Here is a 12,076-nt window from a genome sequence, read left to right on the forward strand (position 1 = left end):
ATCTGAGCAGATGCCAGACTCAGGTGCTAAACAGCTTCCAAAGTCTTTCACTGCCCACGTAAAAAACTGCATTTGATCCTCATTTGCTGCAAACAGTTCTCATGTCACCTCTGAATATCACACTGGTGCTGTGACAAAATTACATTTTCCAAAGACATTGCAGTCAGGACCCAAAATGCTGCTTAGGCTCATCAGAGAAGCATCTACTAGCCCATTGGAACTCTTGACTTTCCCTTCAAATGTCTGACTCCCATGTTGTATCACAATCTATGTCTGATATTCCCGTTGGTTTCAAAGGCCACAGGCCATGCAGCAGGAGCTCTATGCATTAAGACAAACTGAAACGTCTTTGGTCTCACATAGTTATCTTCAGAAATATATTGTACCCTGGATAATGTGACATTTCTACTAGACAGGACACCAGTTTCTGTTTCAGAGAGTAGCTGTGTTGGTCTGCAGCTAGATTTGAGTCCAAGATCACCTTAGAGACCAACAAGATTTTCATTGTATAAGCTTTCAAGAGTCAAAGCTCTCTTTAGTATATCACAAAGGGAGCTTTGACTCTCCAAAGCTTATACTCTGAACATTTTGTTGGTTTCTAAGGTGTTACTGCACTCAAATCTAATCATTTCTGTTGCAGCAGCTGAGATAACTGCACTTCTATGAGTGTTACATATGGTTACTGCATATTTTTGGTGAGGTAATTAAAAGAAAAAGTACTCCATCTCATTTGTGACTCTTCCATTTTTACATTATCTGGGAAGCTATGCATGACTTTGATACATATGCACACTTTTTAATAGAGCAGAAATATAGTTAAAAGGAAAGAGAACTAAAATCAGCACTGACAACTATCACCTCCCTAGGCCTGACAGCTATGCTCAGTCATTTTATGAATTTTGAGTTGATCCATTTTTGACTTTAAAAATACCCTTAAAGTGTGCATATTTCCTTTCCTGTGCTATAGTCTGCATTGTACCACAGTATAATGATAATATAAAAGTGCAGCAGCAAGAAAATGTTTTCACAGCAAGAAAATCCTTCTCTTCAGGTTACCTGTGAGTATAATAGCAATGGAAAGGGATTTGCAAACCCATCATAGAACAGATGAAATGTATTTGGACTCCCTTTGATTCTGCAGAAATGTCTTTGACAGAAGAAAATACAACCAACATGCCTGAGCTCCAGAACCTTTAGTAATAAATACACGCCCATGCTGTAAAGTGTGAGTAGAACCAAAATGTTTTTTTTGGTCAGGGGAAGGAGATCAACACAAACACTGTGATGATAAACACAGGTCTATTAGTAAACCATGCAGAAACCAATATGTTTTCAGGGGTAAAACAAAGTTGCAATTACCTGTAACTGATGTTCATCAATGTATTCTGGGACTGCACTTGCACAAGTCTGCCTTGGATAGGATTTTTTTCTATCTTTAAACAATCACAGGGGGACAGGAGGGAGGGAATGTGTGTCTGCACAGCAGACGTAGATTAATGTCAGAATTAATGTAACTTCATTTTCATCTTCCATCTTCAGTGCAGCCCCACATTTGGATTTTACTGAGCTACTCATTAAGAAGGAAGAGGAGTGACATTCTCATTGAAGCCACAATTGGAGAACTGCCTTGCTGACCTCTGCATCATTCCTCAATTGCAGGTCCAGCCACACAGTGGCCTTACAGATTACTGTAACCCTGTGAAGGAAAATTACTGAAGACTCCTGTGCCCTGGTGGAAAAGCCCTAATGACATGGAAAGGACTTGCTAGAGGTCTCATAACAAGACCAGATGGCTACTATAATGCACCTAGCTATGGACTGAGAAGAAGCTGATTGCCCTTCTTAGGATTGCGTAATAAATAAATATCCCTTGTCCCACTGGAAAGGCCTTATTCTGTCAATATAATACAGTAGGGCCCTCCTGACATCCAGGAAAAGCAAGGCTTTCTCTGTCCTTGAAATAGATGGGAAAAAACAAGTAGGATCACCTCCTGAGCAAAATGGAACTTAGAAACTACCTTGGGCAAAAACTCCGAGCTAGAGTGTAACATTACCTTCTCATTGAAGATCTTAGGAAAAACAGGTACACTATAAGGGCTGCCAACACATTCATCTTCCTAAGAAACCTAACTGCTATTAGAAATGCCACCTTTCTAGGCAGTATGACCGGTGAGCAAGAGGCTAAAGGCTTGAAGGGGCTCCGATGAGACTTGCTAAGACCTGGTAGAGAGACCACTGTGGAACTATGTTAGGAATCTGGGGAAAACATTAACTAGGGCCTTAAGGAAGCATTGGGACATCTTGTGGGCCAACAAAGAACAACCTTCAACATATCATAATGTGTTGAATGGTTGCCTGGTGTATCTTAATGAAGGACACTGCCAGCCCCCCATGTGCTAAAGATAATAAGTATTTGAAAACTAATGGCCCCAGGCAAGTGAAAGGTCATAAACCTTTGGTGCTAGCCCTGTCCTCAAACAACAACAATTTCCTAGAGTAGAAATACCCTGTAGAGGGCTTCCTAGCCTGAATTAACATGTCATACTTCCTGAAAGTTAGAGCGGTTTCTCAGTGGAACAGGCTTCCTCGGGAGATGGTGGGTTCTCCATCTTTGGAAATTTTTTAACAGAGGCTGGATAGCCATCTGACAGAGAGGCTGATTCTGTGAAGGTTCAAGGGGGTGGCAGGTTACAGTGGATGAACAATAGGGTTGTGAGTGTCCTGCATAGTGCAGGGGATTGGAATAGATGACCCAGGAGGTTACTTCCAACTCTATTGTTCTATGATTCAAGGGCAAAAGTGGAACCTGGATCTAAATTCTTCATGCTGTTAGATGCAGGCATTCTACACTGTAGTGTAACAGTGGACTCTATGTCAGAAGTGTCCTGGACCAAAAGAATGTCTATGTATTCCAAATCTGCAAGCTGAAGGAGTCTCACAAATCATTTCTGCCATGGCTAAAACAGGTACAAGAATGCAGTCCACATTCTCCACAATAATCTTCCTTAGAATCTGGCCCCAAAGGGGAAATGGAGGGCAGGAATAGAATGTGGGGTTGCTGCCTGCCAGGCCACAGAATCTTAGGGCTTTTCTGGACTCATATGTAACAAACAAGTCCATGTGAACACTTGAACAAAATACTTGGCCTGGACAGACCATTCATAGTTTGAAAGGTAGACTCTGCTTAGCTGGTCAACTTTAAAGTTCAGGGAAGCCATTATATGAATGGCCCTGATGGAAATACGATTCTTGACAGCAACTGCTTCAGCACACAGGGTCTTTGAACCCTGTGCTTGTTCAAATACAACATGGAGGCTGTGTTGTCTGTCTGAATTAGAACCTTCTTTCCTGGGAGAATATTTGTGAGGGAGCAAAGGGCAAAGTGAACTGCTTGCAGCTCAATAATATTAACACGAAGCCCTCTGCTCTGCAAAGACCATTTTCCTTATATAGAAAGGGCCTCACAATTGGCTCCCCATCCTATCAAGGATGCACCACTGTTAATGGTAGTTAATGGCACCCTAAACCCCAAATCAACACCTTAGAATAAGTTATCATCCTCCTTCTACCACACAAGGACCTAATTACTGTCCTTGTGGAAACAGAAGCAGTCTCCTGGGGCATGTCTCTTAAGGTCAAATTTCCTAACAAACCAGTTTTGCAACTCATACATGTGAAGTCTAGCTAGGGGAATGACTGCTGTAAAGGATGCCACCAACCAACTAGGCACTAAATTGCCTTACCGGATTGCCACCTCTTTCTAGTAAAGCATGACACTAATATCCTGATGCTCCTTACCCTGTTTTGTGATAAGGGCAAAAGTGGGATGGGCTAAATTCCTCATACTGTTAGATGCAGTCTTGGCTTTGGAGGTGTAAATGGTAGCCTCAATGGAACGAAATGTGAGGGGCTCCAACTGGAACATTCTCCTATTAATTACTAGCCCTAGCCTTTGGCAGGTCACCCAACCTGATTTATATCTTCCATCAGATGCTTCTTGGAGGGAGCTACAAGGAACCAGTCATTGAAGTAGGGAAAATCACACACCTCTTGAGTTCTCAAATGTGCCACCACCATAGCCATGCACTTGGTAAAAACCCTAGATGCCATGGTTAGGCCAAAGGGAAGAGGAAAATACTGGAAAATCTCAGAATTGTGTCTAAAGCAGAGGTACTTCCTGTGCATAGGATGGTGATGTGGAAATAGGTATCTTTAAGATCTATTACCCCAGATAAAGAGCCCAAAGTAAGGAATTCCACAACCAATGAAACAGAGACCATTATGAACTTTGAAACTTTCAAAGACTTATTTTAATTTCCTCAAATCAAGGATGAGTTTACAGCCCCAATTTGTTGTTGTTGTTGTTGTTGTTGTTAAAAAAGAAAAACTTTAAGTGAAACTGCCAAGTATGAAGGCTAGAGGGAACTTTTTCCAACTACTCCTTTCTGTAAAAGCTCATGAAGCTGCACCTGGAATTTGAGGGACTGGTTTTCCACAGCTGCTGCAACAAGGGCGCAAGAGGACAGTGGAAGTAAACTCTAAAAAAAACCTACTACAAACTAGTTAAAGCCCAACTACCTGCCATTCTGCATAAAAGCATACAAGCCAATCCCTAAAGAAGGGGGCTTCTGACTGAGGCTGAACCTCTAATCAGAACTTCTGCTGCTATTGACTTTGTTCCCTCTGAGGAATCTGGTGGCTTCTTGACCTAGGTCGAATAAAGGTGCTTTTCTGAAAAGGAGGAAGCTGATATTGGCAATGAGGATTCTGGGAATACTCTGATGCTGCTGTACTTACTGCAATAGAAGGGGGTAGCAAACATTTGTTGATGTATAGTATGAAGCAGTGAGAATAGGCTTAAACCCTCAAAGGGCAAGTCCTCCAGCCTACAGCATATATCTGGAGGAAGAGTGGTTTGATGCAACTGTGAATGCCATCTTAACATGGCTTTGGGCTGATCCTACATTGAGCAGGGGGTTGGACTAGATGGCCTGTATGGCCCCTTCCAACTCTATGATTCTATAATTCTATGAAAAAGGCCACAATGCCCAGAGAATTGGGCTTGTTACCAGACACTGTGACATCTATAACTAATACCTTAGCCATCCTTAACATTTATTCAGCATATAGGCACAGTTTCTCATTAGGAGAGATAGAAGTGGAGTCCCCCATTCGATCAACTGGAAAGGTTTTTAACTGACTTCCTGAGCTAGAACAAAAGACAGTTCCTTTTCCTTCAAACTCAAACTCTGGAAACACTGAGGGTATCATATGAAGCTGAGATCCCTATCAACCAAAGCACTTGCTGGAGGGATTATAAACTTGGCAAACCAGGGTGAGAGTGTTGAGAATAAAAATCAGGTTACAGTTGTAGATAAAGCAGCAGATAAAGACAATTCATTGATTAAGCAGATCAGTTCAAGAAGGAAAGAAAAATCAATGAAGTGGCAGGAAAAATAAACTTCACTTTTATCCAAGCTATGGCGTTCATGGGTTTCGCCAAGTACCTTGTGAGCCAATTTATACTTGAAGATATGAATGCTTAAATTTATCACTCATAGAGGATTTAGGAGAGACTATAATATGAGGGTTTAGCCACTGTTTAAAGGTATTTTATTGAAAATGAGTTTTAAAACAGTATCTGGACCCTGTTCTGGCTATCATCCCATTGATGATTTGTTACGTGATTTTGAACATCTAGGATAACATGTAAAAAAGAAGAACAATTTTTGAGATACATCGCTTCATTGAATTTTCTACTGTTGTAGATAGAATGCCACTGTGGAGAGCATAACTGCATCCTCAGAGTGGGTCTTGATGGTTCCAACATGAGAGAAAGCAGGTCCTCACATGGAGGGCTGGTTCTTTCCTTTTCACCCACTGACATTTGCATATTTAGGAAAGATACGTGCAATGATGGGAGTACGAGAAAAGACCAAAATAACATTGGATTGCAGGGGGAATCTAGGCAGAGAATGGTTGGAGGAAGGGGTTGTCTTTTCCTTGTGTTTGCTTTCCCTCACCTTCTTTAAAGGGCATTTGTCAGGCAAAGCAACCCTATTCCCTCCTCCCAAGGGTTACTATGCACTATGTCTCGCTGGTTCCATCTTGCAGATGTTTCTATTTGGGCCTAGCAGGCCACAGACCTCTTATCTTCAAAGCCAAAGCAAAACATGGCATAATTGGCTCTACATCAGAACCAAAGAGCCACAGAATGGAAGGGGAAGAATTAGAGTGATGAGGTAATTTTTCCAGAAGGCTCTGACAGGGATGCATTCTGACTGGTTCATTGTCAGCAAGAGCCACCTCACCACCTAAAAAAATGTCCCTTGATGATCCAATACAGGACACAACTCACATGAAAACACTAAGGAGGAGAACCACATTGAAAAAACAAATGGGAAGCACAGAGTGATTGCTAGAGAGATCCTATCTACCCAGCAGCAGAAAAGGAATTGAGGTTGTGGGAGGCTCCCCACTGGATAATGTGTTGTTTTGGACTCAAAAAGGCCATTGCATCAGCTCAGGAGGGGAGTTCTCCCCGTGACTGTTTAAAGCTTTAAAAAATCCTACCCAAGATAGGCCTGCACAAGCACAGTCCCAATGTAGAGTTGCACTGATGACAGAAGTTTAACTGAAGCTTCTTGTCTGGGGCGGGGGGCGGGGTACAGCAAGCCACATGCATCAAGAAGGGGACAGGATTAAAGCCTGGATGCAGGTACTTTAGCTATTGGCTCTTTATAAATTCAGTAATCTGACAGCAGCTGCACTTATGTCTCATCCACATGGCCTGGCTAGGAAGAAGTGGAATTTGGAAAGCTCCATTATAAACAACTTCAGAGGAGCACTAATCCTTCCCTAATTCAATATGCTGCCCAAGAGGTTTTGACATGCAGTATGCAAACAGTTCCCATTACATTATGTATGACCAGTCAACCTCCAAATGACCAATGGTTTATGACAGCTCTGGTTTTGCCTAGTGTTCTATAGGCAAGAAAGCTATAGCCAGTCAGTTTGTTGGCTTAGCCCTTTCAGTTCCACCCAAAAAATCTGAACCCCAGCTAGTTCAACTAAAAACACTTTTGTGCAAGCAGTTCTTCATCTTCTAAAATCAAAAGCACAGATTTTCAAGCCTCCAGAAACAGAGACAGACTGTTAACTTGGCAAGTGTGTACTCCTGTCTGAGGCCCCAAGGGTATGAAGTTCAAAAGAAAGAACGGGGGCGAGAAGAGGAAACAAGTCTTAGGGGTGTACATTTGGTTGTATCCAAGCCAATAAAATATCCAAAAAATACCTTACTGGTATTTTGGGGTGTATTTTTAAAGCTGCATACAGATCAGAGAATCTGACTGGTTACCAGTCTTGCTGATCCTGAATAAAGTCATTTCCCCCCCTGGGTATATTTGGCTATATTGAAAAGCTGGTGGTAGAGGGGTTTAAAGAGCTGTAGAGTTAACTTTCAGTTCTCCTGTAAGGGGCTTTCTCACCTTTGGTTTCAAGGGCAGCATTAGGGAGGAGAAAGAGGCATCTCTGCAGTCTAATCATACCTTGAGGGTGCCTTGGAGCCAATCACTGCAATGCTTTTGTAAATGATTCTGCATTGCAGATCTGCAACTTGCAAGATTGTTGGCTTCAAAAGCGACATCCAATTAAGTAACTTCCTAGCTTTCCCTGCCCAATTCCCAGGGAAAAGAAGACAAAGGGAAAGGAGTAGTGGCAATTTGGCAAATAGAATTTCAGGTTAGGTGGAACATTGCTTTTATAAATTTATTCTTTTTTAAAATTCTTCTGTGCATAGGCAAGGAGCATAAAAGCAAGACTCTGGCTGAGCTCTAGATTCCATTGCTGAGAGTTTGGAGAGTATGCGCTGGCTTTGGCTTCAGCTGCTGCTCTGAACCTGACATTTGGTGCCTGAGCGACACTGCTGTGGACTTCGGATCAGGTTCTGCCACCTGCCTGGAGAAAGGTGAACATAGCGACTGGTTTGACTGAAAAACATTTGTTTTAAGTTTTCTTATTTTACTGTTAGGGCTTAGTGGGTGGCAGGTTGTTTATGTGTGGGTGAAGCCAAGACCCTTAAGCCCCTTTCTTTGGTTCCCTTTGGTTTTAGTCTTATTTTTTAGTTTCTTCTGGTTTTGTGGCTTGCAGTTTTGATTGTTACTTATTGTTAGGGCCTGGTGGTTGTGTGTGTATTTGGAGGAGGGTGAGGCCAAGGACCTCAGGCCTTTAATTGGTCCCCTTTGGTTTGGTTTTCTGTGCTTGGCATCAGTCCTACTGAACTGGTATTTGCCACAAAGTCACTGGGTTCTGCTGCTGGATACTACAAGATGGGCACTTGGGTTGAGTGCGGTTTGACTACCTTGGCGATCACCAAAGTCTGACGGCGGTGTGTAGGAGGCCAGTGCTGTGGCATGGAGAGGAGGGGTGGCGATGATGCGCCAGCTGGCGGCCGCATGCAGGCACCAAGCTCTGCGCCTGCGTGGGGCCGCCGGCTGGCACACCGCCACCACCCCTCCTCTCCACACTGCGGCACTGGCCACCTCAGCCTTCAATGATATAAGATTCTACTTCAGTTTCTATTTCAGAGATTCTCAGAATGGACCTGTTAGATTTTGGCAATGCCACATTGGTACTGGTTTTACTCCTGGCCTTACAAAAATGCCTCTCCAAACATACATTCTTTCCTATTGCAAGGATACTCCAGGACATTCTGCATGGCTTGAATTGCCTTGCTATTCCGCCCCGCCCCCCCATTGGAAGCAATGGAGGATGGGGGCACCTTCTTTGACTCCCTGGTCCAATCTTTTTAAAACTTGGAGAATTCTTTGGAGGAGAGGCAACAACAGCTTTGCTGCAGGTTTGATGCCTCTACCTCCCCCTGCAACAGCTGAATATACCCCAAGACAGATTTGCCATTAACTATAACAGCTCCCATTGGGTATAATGGACCCCCCCCCCAAAAAAAAGAAATTCAGATTCCCAAATATTCCCAAATCCAAATACCATTCCAATATTGAGGTTCAGAAAATATCAAGAAATACCTATATTTTGGGGGTCCAATATACATGAATTTAAGAAAAAAACTTTTTTCCCCCATACACACTCCTAGTCTGCATGGTCCCATATTCAGGAAGAAAACTACGGAAATTAGAAAATTAATCCCAAGAAAAGTAAGGAAGGGAAAGTCACTGCAGTGACCTTCAGTATTGATCATCAATGCAAACTTCTTGGACTGTATTAAAGGTGACCAGTGCTAGGAACCAAGGTAAAACTCAGTATGATACACACATACTTGAGGTGCCGATATGATGGGAGGGCTCATACCTTCTTTAATAACCATGCCATTCTCCTAAAGAGGGGTCAATTTCAGCAGCATCAAGTAAGACAATGCTGCCTGATATTCAGCAAGCCCTATAGGAATTCAGTTCACACAAGATGCATTTTAGATCATATAAAAATTCAGAAGTTTGCAGTTCTGCTCCAACAGTAGCTCCAGCATGTGAAAGACGCCTCTGAGGGAAAGTGTAGACAGTGTCAAAAGTGCCGACCAAGGCTCCTTAAAGGTAGAATCTTCTGAATAGACGAGAATGTAGACGAGAATGCTGGAAGGGAAGGGAGCATGTGAAGGGTGGGCGCTGCTCAAACAAGAGCTATTGCATGCTCAATCAATGACTATTCCAGAAATACGAAAACACTGCAGGAGCTCTAAGAAGCCTATTTGGATGAACAGAGAACTTCAAGAGGAACTAAGAAAGAAAAGGAAAATGTTCAGGAAATGGAGGGAAAGACAGAGCTCTAAAGAAGAGTACCTACAGGTTACTAGGCACTGTAGATCAATCATCAGAAAGGCCAAAGCTGAGAGTGAGCTAAGATTGGCCAGGGAAGCCCATTGTAACAAGAAAAGATTTTTCAGTTACGTGAGGAGCAAACGTAAAGTAAAGGAGGCAATAGGCCCGCTGTTGGGTGCGGATGGACAAACTCTAACGAAAGATGCAGAGAAAGCAGAAAGGCTTAGTGCCTATTTTACATCTGTTTTTTCCCACAGGTCTAAGTGTTTAGGCACATCTAGAGATGGCTGTAGCCAAAGGATAGTGTCTGGGTGGCAGGTTAACATGGATAGAGAGGTGGTCGAGAGGCATTTAGCTGCACTGGATGAGTTCAAATCCCCTGGTCCAGATGAAATGCACCCGAGAGTACTCAAAGAACTTTCCAGAGAACTTGCACAGCCCTTGTCCATCATCTTCGGAACCTCTTTAAGGACTGGAGATGTCCCGGAGGACTGGAAAAGAGCAAACGTTATTCCGATCTTCAAAAAAGGGAGGAAGGATGACACGGGAAACTACAGACCAGTGAGTCTGACCTCTGTTGTGGGGAAGATAATGGAGCAGATATTAAAGGGAGCGATCTGCAAACATCTGGAGGACAATTTGGTGATCCAAGGAAGTCAGCATGGATTTGTCTCCAACAGGTCCTGCCAGACCAACCTAGTTTCCTTTTTTGACCAAGTAACAGGTTTGCTGGATCGGGGAAATTTGGTTGATGTCATTTACTTGGATTTTAGTAAAGCTTTTGACAAGGTTCCCCATGATGTTCTGATGGATAAGTTGAAGGACTGCAATCTGGATTTTCAGATCGTTAGGTGGATAGGGAATTGGTTAGAGAACCGCACTCAAAGAGTTGTTGTCAATGGTGTTTCATCAGACTGGAGAGAGGTGAGTAGCGGGGTACCTCAGGGTTCGGTGCTCGGCCCGGTACTTTTTAACATATTTATTAATGATCTAGATGAGGGGGTGGAGGGACTACTCATCAAGTTTGCAGATGACACCAAATTGGGAGGACTGGCAAATACTCCGGAAGATAGAGACAGAGTTCAACGAGATCTGAACACAATGGAAAAATGGGCAAATGAGAACAAGATGCAATTTAATAAAGATAAGTGTAAAGTTCTGCATCTGGGTCAGAAAAATGAAAAGCATGCCTACTGGATGGGGGATACGCTTCTAGGTAGCACTGTGTGTGAACGAGACCTTGGGGTACTTGTGGATTGTAAACTAAACATGAGCAGGCAGTGTGATGCAGCGGTAAAAAAGGCAAATGCCATTTTGGGCTGTATCAACAGAGGCATCACATCAAAATCACAAGATGTCATAGTCCCATTGTATACGGCACTGGTCAGACCACACCTGGAGTACTGTGTGCAGTTCTGGAGGCCTCACTTCAAGAAGGACATCGATAAAATTGAAAGGGTACAGAGGAGAGCGACGAAGATGATCTGGGGCCAAGGGACCAAGCCCTATGAAGATAGGTTGAGGGACTTGGGAATGTTCAGCCTGGAGAAAAGGAGGTTGAGAGGGGACATGATAGCCCTCTTTAAGTATTTGAAAGGTTGTCACTTGGAGGAGGGCAGGATGCTGTTTCTGCTGGCTGCAGAGGAAAGGACACGCAGTAATGGGTTTAAACTTCAAGTACAACGATATAGGCTAGATATCAGGAAAAAGTTTTTCTCAGTCAGAGTCGTTCAGCAGTGGAATAGGCTGCCTAAGGAGGTGGTGAGTGCCCCCTCACTGGAAGTCTTCAAGCAAAGCTTGGATACACACTTTTCTTGGATGCTTTAGGATGCTTAGGGCTAATCCTGCGTTGAGCAGGGGTTGGACTAGATGGCCTGTATGGCCCCTTCCAACTCTATGATTCTATGATTCTATGATTCTATGATTCTATGAATAGACTGCTCCCTTCTTAGCTAATTCACTGGCATTATCTAAAGGGTAAAGGATCTAAGTGGACAGTGTAAGGGTCACCGTGAATCCTTTTAATCTTTACTTTCTCCTTCAAGAATACTAAAACATATTATGGGTTCACATAGTCTCTCCTGCATCCCCTCCTTTTTTTTTGTTCTAAGCTGAAGAGGCTATGGATGCAATCCTATACATACTCACCTGTGAGCAAGCATCATTGAACATACAGGGGCTGATTTCTGAGTAATCAAGCAAGTGTGTGATTAAAATGCTACATAGTCTTGTTTGGTTTAGTCAAGTTCCAATGAAGGTTTGAATAGCTGGGGTGACTTCCTACAGAA

General features: G+C 43.1%; 1 protein-coding gene across 5 annotated transcripts in view; it reads right to left on the bottom strand.

Annotated features, from left to right (window-relative positions):
* ASPSCR1 (ASPSCR1 tether for SLC2A4, UBX domain containing) overlaps nucleotides 1-12,076 on the bottom strand; it is a 121,918-nt gene that overhangs the window by 38,422 nt on the left and 71,420 nt on the right. The gene's annotated exons all lie outside the window — the stretch shown is intronic.

Source organism: Paroedura picta, chromosome 3 (assembly GCF_049243985.1).
Source record: "Paroedura picta isolate Pp20150507F chromosome 3, Ppicta_v3.0, whole genome shotgun sequence".
Taxonomy (NCBI): domain Eukaryota; kingdom Metazoa; phylum Chordata; class Lepidosauria; order Squamata; family Gekkonidae; genus Paroedura; species Paroedura picta.